A 12,719-nucleotide genomic window follows, 5' to 3' on the forward strand; every position below is an offset into this window, starting at 1 on the left:
ACTATGATTTTTTTTCTCATCCTGACAAAGTCGTGTCTAGAATCTAAAGCTGCTGTGCAGATCTTGAATATGTTTTGTTTGATTAATTGCGCTTTACATGAAGACTGTATCAGATAGCAGATGATTAGGGTCTCAACCAGGATTTGGAACTCATTCTTATCTTTGCTTGTAAGACAACAAAAGTACTCTCTTACAGTTGATGCTGTGCAGAGTGTTGTTGCATTATTATTCATATTTAGGACTTCCACTAGTGGATGTTTTGTATCAGAATCCCTGATTAGACTCTGCTCCATGCAAGTTGAGAGCATTTCTATTTTTAGACCACGATGCCATAGTGGATAACTTATAAGATAACTTGCTTAAATACGGATTGATGCATGAGAACTGATGTGTTTATAAAATTATTCTTTTCTACAGGTTTATTATTTGTTGAACATTTCGTTTAGCATTTGAAGTGTCTAGGCTGTAGACTCTATTTTGGATACATTAAAAATAAGTTTTATGTCATATTGGAAGGTTTCAGTTTTCATAACTTCATGTATAAAACTTTCTGGAATGGGCTAGATCTTATTTTTCTTTCAATCTTTCTAGAAATTGAAATTGTTATGCTAATCCAATTACTACCATCTGCCCACCAAAATCCAGTGTGCCACAATCTAGTGTGATTTGTAACTGTTTCTTCGCAGACAAGGGTCAATGGCTTTTGCATGGCACACTTCCATGAACAGTACTATTTCTTAAATGTATGATAGAAGTGTGTAGAGATACATGGTTAACATGGAAAACGGAAATTTGTATCTGGTCCAATTCTAGAGAACAGCCCTCATTCTTTCTCATGAATTCTTCCCTTGGTTGTTCAAGGAACAGGGAGAGTTGTTTCTTTTACATGTGCCACAGCAAATAGTTTTTTATCATGTTCTTCAATGAGATTTATTGTTTCTATTATGTTCTTCAATCAGATTTGTTGTTGCGCTTTAGACTAAGAGAACCAGAATGATTCTTTCTGATATGAAATTTTATTAACTAAAGATTAGGAGCTTTCTTGTGTTTATTAAAAAATTTCTTATTTCGGGGCAATGGAGACTTTAGAAATCTCCACAGTTGAGTTTATGATACATTGATAGATATGCTGTGATAAGTAGCAACTAATGTTGCATGTGAACCCATATCTACCCATTAGAGATGCATCCCTTACATCTACCATCCCTGAGGACTTGGGCACTGTGAGTGGAAGTGCTTGTTTGGAAGGGCATGTCCCTAAGTTTGTGGGTGGCTTCACGATGTCCCCTAGATGCTACTGCAGAAAACAGAGAGGTATGGAGATGACCCTCGATGTTTTTGAGTACATTTGGATGCCCTCTATCCAAATTGACGTCCATGTGGCATCACTTCTGCAAGAAAAATATCCATGCATTGATTCAAACTTTTAGACCATGAAACTATTATCTACACAGCACGTGCCAAAATACTATGTGGTATGTTTTTATGATGGTAGATGATTGCAACAACAGTGTTGACCAATGTTATTAGAGAAAGAATTGGCAAAACCAGATGATTGGACTGGGTTTGGGAGGTTTCTGGTCAGAACTGGCAATCCAAACTGGTTTGCACTGGTTCTGTCTTGAACCAATTAGAACCAACCAGTTCAAGACAAAACTAACCAATTTGATTGGTTTTGCGCCAATGCATCTGCATCCCTTGAAAAACCAAAAAAACGCAAAATATGAAAACCCTACGACTACCCTAAATGCTAAAACCTGTCAATTGTCTATTAAATGATGCCCTGCTCTATTGATGGACTTATCCTGGATTATTGGATTATTTGCAGCGATTTCCACCACAATAGGTATTGATTTTGTTCCTTCAAGGTCATGGATTTACGATCCCGAGTCTAAACATGCAAAGGATGTATGGGATTAGAATTATTTTGTCGTATGCTTAGATTGGAGAATTATAGTATGCTTGTTTTTGGACTATAGAGGTCCTTTACAGTGTCTATGTTTATCTACTTTGGTTTAGATGTGGATTTCACTTGATGCAATTTTGTTATATTCATCTTTACATGCTTATACATGATTTTTTTGTTTGTTTGTATATTTTGTGTCTAATGGTTTGGATTTGCATCGATTTTTCTTTTTCCCAAGGAAAACAATAGGCATTCAGTTCCTGTTTTGGGTTTGGCTGATTCAGTCACTGGTTTGACACGATAACATTGTTTTTGATTCCCATGTTTAGTAGGATCTTGTACTCTATATCTACATTTTTTACGTGGGTGAGGGCAGTTTAATTTCACCAAAGACAATGTCTATTGAAATTATTATTTAAAAATTGCTACTTTTATGTATCAACATTGCATAATTTGTCTCCTATGGTTTGAATTTGCATGGTTTTTATTTCTTCCCTAGCAAAACCTTGTGGGATTTGCTTTTGGTTTTGGGGGTTGATTGGTTTGGTCCTAAGAAACTGGATTCATCCTCCCCCCCCTCTTGTGTCCCGAATCCCATGAATCGGACACGATTCTCTAGGACACGTGTCCGATTCTTGTGTCCAGTGTGCCTTGGCATGTGGGATTCAATGGGCACGTGGTTCGGATTCCAAGGGAACGTGAGTCCCGACTTAGGGACACATGTTCCTCTGAAAAGTGTGTCGCGTGGCCTTTAAAGCCCGATTTGGGCTGAATTCTCACTCATTCTTGAGTTTCTCTCTTGCTGTGGTTGTGTGGGAGCGATTAGCAAAGGGTTTGGGAGCAGTTTGGAGGTGATTTAAGCAACAGGTAAGTGCATTTTGCTTCTATTTTTTTGTATTTTTGCTACAGTAGTTTGCATGTCCATTTTTTATAAGTTTATCCATTTTTTTTTCTATATTTTTTTACAACACATATGGCTCAATCAAGGGCAGCAAGGAAGGGGCAAAAGAAGGGGCAGAATGTTCCCATTGGTGATGCCCCTTCTGTTCCAATTTCATCAGGGTCTGCAAGTGTTCCCTCTATTGGAAGTGAGGCTGCAACAACAACTTCAAATGTTGAGGGCAAAATGGATTTAGAAAGACAACAAGCTCAAGAAAACAAATATTCCTTGTGGAAGTATGTCACAAGAGATCAAGTGCCAGGCAACAAATTGAAGGGAGGAGGATATGTTTCTTGGAAATGAAATTATTGCAACAATCATTTCAAGAGCACTTATTACCGTGTGAAAGCTCATTTGTTGGCCTTACCAGGTTGTGGAATTGGAGCATGTACACAGGTGTCTTTAGCTAAGAGGAAAGAAATGGAAAAAGAGGCCAATGTTGGTGTGGCAAGGGTGGTTGCATCATCTAAAAAAAACAAGAATGATGATCCCCTTCCATTCTTGAGGAAAAGCAACAACAAATTTCCATTTGAGAGTTTTGGTGGGGGTGTGGGTCAAGCAGTAAAAAGAAAGGCAGTGGCACTTGGTCCAATGGACAAGATTTTTTAGAAAGAGATACCAGAAGAGCTTGATCTCACCATTGCATTCTTTTTCTATTAGAACTTCATATCCTTTAATGTTGCACACTCACCTTTATTTCTTGAGATGTGTCGAGCTCTAACTCAAGGGGCTCCATCAGGGTATGTGCCTCCTGGGTTAGAGAAGCTTAGAACCACATTGTTGACTAAGGCAAAGAAAGAGGTGGACAAATGCTTGAGCCTATTAAATCAGCAAGGCCAACATCTGGGGTTAGTATTGTTTTTGATGGATGGACAGATCCAACATGCCACCCACTCATCAACTTCATGGTGTCTTCCTTAAATGGACCAGTTTTCTTGAAATCAGTGGATGCACTTGGACAATACAAGGATGCACAATATATTAGTGAGTCGTTCATTAAAGTTATTGAAGATGTAGGTGTTGATTCTTGTGTGCAAATAATTACAGACAATGCACTTGTTTGCAAGGCTGCTGGCATGATTTTGGAAGCTAAATATCCACAAGTATTTTGGACACCTTGCATTGTCCATTCCTTGAATTTAGCACTTAAATCTATTTCTTATGATGTGCCTTGGATTGTAAGTATTATTGAGGATGCACGACATATCCGCAACTTTGTACGAAATCATACAAATGTCCTCACAATCTACAAGAAGTACACCCATCTATCATTGTTGAAGATTGTAGATACACGGTTTGCCTCTTCATTCATCATGTTGAAGAGGTTGAGGGAGGTCAAGACCACTCTTGGGGCCATGGTTATTTCAGAGTTTTGGTCTTTTTGGAGAAAGACAGATCAAGCAGCCTCAAAAAGAGTCAAGGACACAATGTTAGATGATGCTTGGTGGGAGAGGGTAGATCTCACTATTAAGATCATGGACCCTATCATTGCTTTGCTACGATTTGCAGATACAGACAAACCCATCCTAGGAGAGGTTTATGAGGGATGGGATTCCATGATTGAGTCTGTGAGGACCATTATTTTACAGAGTGAGTGCCCTGAGTATGAGACATCATCAAAGACCTTCTTCACCACCATACAGGATATTCTTGTCAGCAGATGGGACAAGAATTGCACACTTTTGCATTGTTTGGCTCACTCATTGAACCCAAAATACTACAACCATGAGTGGCTAAATGGTGGACCTTCCCGCAGATTCCCTCCTCACATGGATGGTGAAATTTCATAGGGGAGGAAGGATGCATTGAGGTAGATATTTCAGGATAGAGCATCCCTTGATGAGGTGGAGGATGCCTTTGTAGAGTTTTCCATTGGCACTGAGTGATTTGCAGGCTATGATGTGATTAGAGACAAGGGGGCTAAGAAGCTCTATTCTTGGTGGGAAAATCATGGGGCAACAAACCCTCTTCTACAGCAGTTAGCCATGAGGCTCCTCTCTCAAGTGACTTCATCCTCTTGTTGCGAGAGGAATTGGAGCACATATGGGAATTTGTATAGCGTCAATAAGAGAAAGCTTGAGCAGTTTAGGGTAGAGACAATGGTGTATGTGCACACCAACATTTGTCTTATTTACAGGCAGAGGGATGAGTGGTTGAACAGAAAGACAAAGATGTGGCATGTCTTTCTTGATGATATGGGTTTGGACAACAATGTTGAGTTGGCATTAACCAACTTGGATCTTAATGATCCAGTGCTAGAGCTTGTCACTTGTGATGATGTTGATACTCTTGAGGGGTCATCCTCCACACCAACAGATGCAAATTTACATTGGATACGAAGGAGGATGCAACAGAGGAGAGCAGTTGTGATCATGACAGTGATGTTGACTTTGATGATGATGATGATGATTGATGAGCTACCTACTACCTTGTAGTTGTTTTGTATTTGCTATTTCTATTTGCCATTGGCATTGCTACTACCTATGTAACACATTTTGATTTTGATGACTTAATGAGAAAATTGTAGCTTCCTGTCTTTCTCCTATTGGATCATTGATGAAATTGTCACAATTGTATTTGTATGCATAATGTTACATTGTACAACTTACAAATTTTAAATTTACAATGTGGAATCTAGATCTATGTCTGAATTTGTATCATGAGTGAGAATTTATGTAAGATATATATATATATATATATATATATATATATATATAGCAACAGAGGAGAGCAGTTGTGATCATGACAGTGATGTTGACTTTGATGATGATGATGATGATTGATGAGCTACCTACTACCTTGTAGTTGTTTTGTATTCGCTATTTCTATTTGCCATTGGCATTGCTACTACCTATGTAACACATTTTGATTTTGATGACTTAATGAGAAAATTGTAGTTTCCTGTCTTTCTCCTATTGGATCATTGATGAAATTGTCACAATTGTATTTGTATGCATAATGTTACATTGTACAACTTACAAATTTTAAATTTACAACGTGGAATCTAGATCTATATCTGAATTTGTATCATGAGTGAGAATTTATGTAAGAAATATATATATATATATATATGTATATATATATATGTATATATATATATATATATATATATATATAGATATATGTATATACATATATCTATATATGTATATACATATATCTATATATATATATATATATATACATATATATATATACATATATAGATACATATATACATATATATATATACATATATATATATATATATATATAGATAACATGTCTTGTTTCGGCGGGTCTCTGTGCCTGTGCCAGACACTCAAATTTGTGTGTCCTGTGTGTCTCGTGTCTCCGTGTCAGGTGACTTAGGTTTGGTCACTGGCTCAATATTAGTAACATTGGTTTTGACTCCCATGTTTGGTAAGTTCATCTACTTTATATCCACAATTTTTTTAGGAGCATGATTTCATTGCATTAGTGATAATGTATTTTAGACATGTTATTTAAGGATCTCCACTTCTATATATCTCTCACAAAGATATGAGTGTGTGTTTCTACCAACCACATCCATGTGTGTGCTTCTACCAACCTTGTCTGTGTGTCTCTTCGACAATAGTCCCCAAAACTTGGTGCAAAATTGTTAGGAACTTAAATAACTATACCATTCAACCAATTCCATAAGGATCTCAAGTCGAAATCTTACTTATTTTACATGCCAAATGATTCAAATACCATGGCACAAATCTTTGGAACTTTGATGCTATTACAATGAAATGGAAGTTTAACTAGAAAGGTCAACTAGAACTATGAAAAGAAAGTGAAAGAGAATGCCAAAAGAACTCTAATAATTGCAAAGCCTTGTGGGATGAACTTGAGACTATTGTGATTTGGTGACTTGACCATTGATTTCTCATATTGTGTTCAAGATGTGAGTTGTCAAGGAAACAAAAAAGCAAAATATGGTGGCACAAAAATTGTGGTATGGTTTGATTGTGCTTAATTTGTGAATTATTGTCCTCTTACTTCCAAGATCAACTACATGGGGGAACTTGTTTGGCAAGAGTGCACTTTTTATTTTTTCCCATTAAGAGGGGGACTGTTTTCATTATGTCATCAACAATGCATTATACATGTTTGCAGACACGTTGGCATTTTAAGAATTGAGAGAATGGCCCATGTTTCTTTACGATGGTTTTGACAAACAAGGAGAATTGGATGAAGGGAGAAAACATGTTGGATCGTGTTTGCTCTAATTTAGTAATCATTGAGAAAGTGGTTTTGATCTTCACAAGATCATTTGGAAAGTTTTCTCTAATTTAGTTATCAATTGGTTTTGTGTGCAAGATGGTTTCAAAGAAAAAACTTTTCTTGGCGTTTTGTTTGTTAACTATTATTAAACCTTGGATATTCCATTCCAGTGTTGCGGGGGAGCCCCCCCCCCCCGATCTCGCTCCCAATCCGCACTCCATGCGGGACCGACTCGGGAGCGGGTCGGGAACGTGCTCCCTAAAAGATTTTTCGCTCTCTGCCTTTTCGGGAGCGTTTTGCCTTTTTTGCAATTTTTTTTTTGTAGTAATGTTCGAAATGCAATTTTTTTAAAGAAACAAATAATTTTTGAGTGGGGCAGTTTAATGATCAAGTCTATGGCCCTAGTATTGATATGCTATTCATGGTAATGTTAAATTCTTAAAGTAAAAGTGACATTCTCCTTAATCTTCATTTTCATCCTTTTACTTAAATTTTTAACATTACCATGAAATGACTCAGGATGTTTGAGAGTGGTTCTGGCCTCATTGGATTTCATATGGAGAAAGTAGAATTTTAGATTTCATTCAAAATCCAGCAAACTTATCAATTTTTTAGGATTTCGGGATTGGGGGATTGCAATGTTTCCATTGAATTTTGTCATGCATTAGGGTATATAACTCGTATTTAATCAAGAGCACCAATCCCTCTATGTACCTTGATGTTAGTGACATTGGTTGTCGAACTCCTCTATCATGACCCTCCTAAAAATGTACGCATCACTCAAACAAAATCTTGACTTGACATGCTATTCTTTTTCTATCTTATGTTAATGCTTAGAGGGTGATATTAATGACAAAGATCCCTATACAGATACAGAGGTAATGACAAAGATACCTCTGGATATTAATGCTTAGAGGGTGATATTAATGACAAAGATCCTGATTTTCCAACAAGACTAAAAAATTAGACATTTCTCGTGGTGGAAAGAGGCCCAAGCATAAGAAATAGATAATAGATTTACTTCTCTTTTCTAGTTTCTAGTAGTTTTTATAACTATTGACTCTTTCATATTTATTATAATATATTTTTTAAACAATATATGACAATTTAAGTTTGAAGTTGGCAACTGTAACTCATTAGTAATGAATTATGAATATGATGCTTCATGAAAGTTGAAAGTTGTTTCATTTCATTTCATTTCATTTTATAACATTTCATTTCATGGTAGATATTATTTGTTGTAATGGTACACTTAGATTACAAGTACAACTTTGGTGATCAATGATGATAAATGTTATATATTGAATTTTGAAAGCTTGAAACTTTAAGATTGATGAATCATGAGACTCAATATGTTGTATGTTACTAATTTGTGGACATGGTTGATGAAGATTATAACTTCTAGATGATTGTTGTTATATGGTTCAATCTATGTTTTTTTATGTTTTTATATATCTAATTCATATTCTACATGTTTTTGTTGATAGATATGTATCAAAATATAAAAAACATAAAATATGTATATTATATAAAAAACACTCCGGGATTCGCTCCCAAACCGGGAGTTTCTGAAAATGTCGCTCCCGCTCCTGTTTTCGCTCTCGCTCCCCGCTTTCGCTCTCGCCCCCAAGTAACACTGTTCCATTCAATCATGAAAGAATTTTGATAGGAGGTTACTTTTGGCCTTGGTCTCCCGTCTCCCTTTATTACTCAAGGTTATAATGAGGTCTACCCCTATAATCAAGCAGATTGCAGACGCCTCTCCCTTATATTCTCCAAAAATCCCTCTGCTTTAAAGATCCATATATATTTAACAAATCTAGGTCCTAGTTTAGTTCCCTAAAGAACATTGAAACTAATAGTACATGGTCATATTTTAGAACACATACCTTATGAAAATCTTGCTTCCAACCATTTAACCAATTGCTCGAGTGTCCTTGAGCATGAGACCTCAGATTACTGGTCGAGGAAGTGCTTCCTTAGTGTAAAGGTGCCTCAGTAAATGTTGCTTGCATAAAAATAATTGAAGGCTTGTGAATGGTCAATAGCCTTTTGAGGCAATGTAGCTTTTAGGTGATGCCCAAACTCTTGTTATTGATTGTGTGTAGGATCACTGGGGAGTATGGATGGGTTTAGATTTGATATAAGAACCATGTCAATGCTCATATGTCTCACTTCCTCTACTTCCCTGTCTATCTTTGCTATCACCACTATTGTATAGGAATTCCTTGCAAGTGGTTTCTTTCTTTCTTTCTAGTCTAGGGTTGCTCCTATTCCTCTTTCATTGATTCAAAGGGTTTGCCTTCTTCTCTTGCTCTTTGATCTAGTGAGGCAGCTATGATTGGTTTGTGTGTTTGTTAGAGGTGGGCTCAGAGCATTGTTTAGGGGAAGTCAGGTCCACCTGTGTATTCCTTTTGTAAACCTTTGTCTGGGGCGCCTTCCTTTGTTTGTTTAGTGTGCCTCTCCCAGGACTTGAGGATGTAAGTTCCAAAGATACAATTTCCTATGGAGGCATTAGATGAAGCTTCTTGAGATGTTCTATATGCTAAGGAGTTGACCATCCTTTTCAGTTAATAAGGTTTCAATGATTGACGGGTCATTTTTAAGTCTCTCCACCTTATTCATTATACTTTCCATGATTGTTGGAACTAATATTGCTGCATGAGAGCTTGATCACACCATGGGTTCATTCCCCTTATTCAATGAGGGTCTTTGCTTAGTTGGGTTTGAGTCCTACTCGCCTTCTCCCTTCAATGTTTCTTGCTGTGAGTCATGAGATTTGGGTATGAGTCTTGGAGGCATAGACATTTAGACTCTTGATGCCTCATGATTGCAAACCTCTTTTCCCATCTTTTCTTGCTAGGCACCTGATGTCCTCTAGATCTTCCTTCTTGATTGCCTTGTAGTTTGTTTGAGGCTAATGTCTCATTCCTCTTAACCCTCCTTTTCCCTTTCTCCCATGGTGGAAATTGCTTCTAACTTGTAAGCTCTAGGTTAGTCCCTGGGGTTTTTGGTTCTTTCCTTTTTTTCTTCATATCTTGAACATACTTCCGGCAAGTGTTATGTCAAATAGTTGATTGTAATATGGATTGTATCATCATCAAAGGTCCATAGCTTTGGATTAATTGATGTGAAATATTTCTTGAGGTTATCCGACCTAATTGGTTCTTTAATTGGGCTTCCTACATGATCTTCTTGAATTGATTGATTGGACCTTTTCCTATCGGTAGGTAGGGCATTTTCTCTTTTCCAAAATGTGAAGTGTTGACCAATAATCGATTGTCCATCTCTACTCACCCTAATTGGTTCTTTAATTGGGGTTCCTACAGTTTCCTCTTAAATTGATTGATTAGGCCTCTTCCTAAAGGTGGGTAGGACATTTTCTCTTTTTCCATGTTAATTTGGCAGCTAAGTGACAAATTCCAACCATGGGACGAAATTCTTCTTTCGAGAGGACCAATTTTGACTATTGAAGCACTCAATTTGGAGAAGGGAAAGTGTATTTATGAAGAAAAACCCACATATGCAAGCCTATAAATTCAAGTGACCTCAAGCTCATTTGGATATCACCAAGCATCTTCTTCTTCTCTTCTTCATTGATTGGTTTGCACAGGTCTGAGGCTGGGTCACGAAGATTGGTTTGTATTGGTCTGAGATTGCAAGGTCTGAAGCTCACATGTGTTAGGGTTTTGGTTTCCAACCACAGGCTTGACACAGGAAATTTTCGGCTATAACTGCAGGCATGCAGGCTCATTAGTGTGGTTGGAAGCTCTCAACTGCACGTATACCTCTACCTCCATGCGGTTGGGCTCTAGGGTTGCAATTTGACATTTCATCACAGTTGACCGCAGACAAGACAAGTTGACTCTGATCAGTATTGATGCTGGGAACATATTTGTGAATGTTGTTGGGTTAATTTTGCTGTATGGTTTTGTATTGGCTCATTGTACTCTTTGTTGAACATTTTATGACAATCTAATAAAAGAAGAATTTCAAAGGGTTTTCCCCATAGTGGGTTTTTCCTTGGTCATTGACCGAAAATCTGGTCTCTTGTTGATGTGTTGATTGTCTCCTTTGTCATTGCATTTACTGTTCTATCTTCAATTACTATTGATGATTGGAAATATTAATTGTTATTAAAAGATTGCTAATTGAAGAATTGAATTGGGATAAAGTAATTGAAACAACGTAGAGCAGTGTGAAATTTAACATGGTATTAGAGCTAAGGTGAAGGACAAGCCCAAAAGGAGACAAGAATTGAAGCAATCATCTTTGGAAAGTTGAAGGAGCCTATCTAATCAAGTCAATATGTCTTCCTCTTTCTTCAAGGATCATGAGAAGTTGAGTGACTCATCTAACTTTTCCGCTTGGAAGATTAGGTTGGAGATCATAGCTTGTAACAATGATGTTTTGGAATTCATTCAATGAAAGGTACTTGAGCCTCCAGAGAACGCTTCCGCTGCTGCCAAGAACAAGCACAAGAAAGGTGATTTGAAGGCTAAGCAAATTATAGCGGATGGTTTACAAGATAATTTACTTGCATATGTTGGAAATTTGAAGAAGTCTAAGGACATGTATGATAAGATAGCTGGCATGTATGAAGTCAACAATTTGAATGAAATCCTCTCCTTGAAAGACCAACTCAAAGATAGGAAGATGAATAAAGGAGAGTCTGTGCAATCCTACATTATGAGGATATCTCGTCTTAAAGATAAATTGCAGGGAGTTGGGGAAACTATGTCTGATAGGAATTGGTGATTGTAACTCTTAGGGGCCTCCCTCCCATTGGGGAAACCTTCGTACCTACTATAATTAATAACAAAAATTTTCTGTCATTTGATGAGATTATTGGAAAGCTCACTCAAGAAGGAGTCTGTGCAATCCTACATTATGAGGATATCTCGTCTTAAAGATAAATTGCAGAGAGTTGGGGAAACTATGTCTGACATGGAATTGGTGATTGTAACTCTTAGGGGCCTCCCTCCCATTGGCGAAACCTTTGATGAGATTGTTAGAAATCTCACTCAAGAAGAATCAAGGATGATTTCAAGAGGTATGATTCAAAAGCATGAAGAAGGAGAACCCGCTGCATTCATCACTCAAAACAAGAAGAAGAAAGGAAATGTAGGCCATCAAATTCAAGGAAGCCTCCTCCTCGAAATCCAAAGAAAGGAATAATAGAGAATCATCACACATTGAATGTTACAATTGTCACAAGAAAGGTCATTATGCTCGAGATTGCCTTGAGAAGAACAATGGTCCACGCTACAACACTAGAAGCAACAATAACATGTTTAATGATCAAAGAAGAAGAGATGACCAAAGGAATGATCGTAATGGAAGAGATGAAAGAAGAAGAAGAGATGCTCCAAGTGATCATGAAGAGATCATCGTCCTCAAAAGAAGTCAAGATACTCCAGGTATGAAAGTAATGTTGGCAATCAATCTGAATATATTCTTATTTCTGCTCTCACTAGTTCCTCTCTGGATTCGTGGGATAGTTGGTTGGTTGATAGTGGGGCCACTCATCATTTCTCTAGGTATAAGGAAGTTCTCTCTAATTTGGTAGAGAAGGAGTCAAATTTGAAAATTATTCTTGGAGACAACTCCACTCATCCCGTTAAGGGCTTTGGGTCCATCAAA

Source organism: Pinus tabuliformis, chromosome 9 (genome assembly GCF_031772625.1).
Source record: "Pinus tabuliformis cultivar Carrire ecotype Pingquan chromosome 9, CPIR1, whole genome shotgun sequence".
NCBI classification, from domain to species: domain Eukaryota; kingdom Viridiplantae; phylum Streptophyta; class Pinopsida; order Pinales; family Pinaceae; genus Pinus; species Pinus tabuliformis.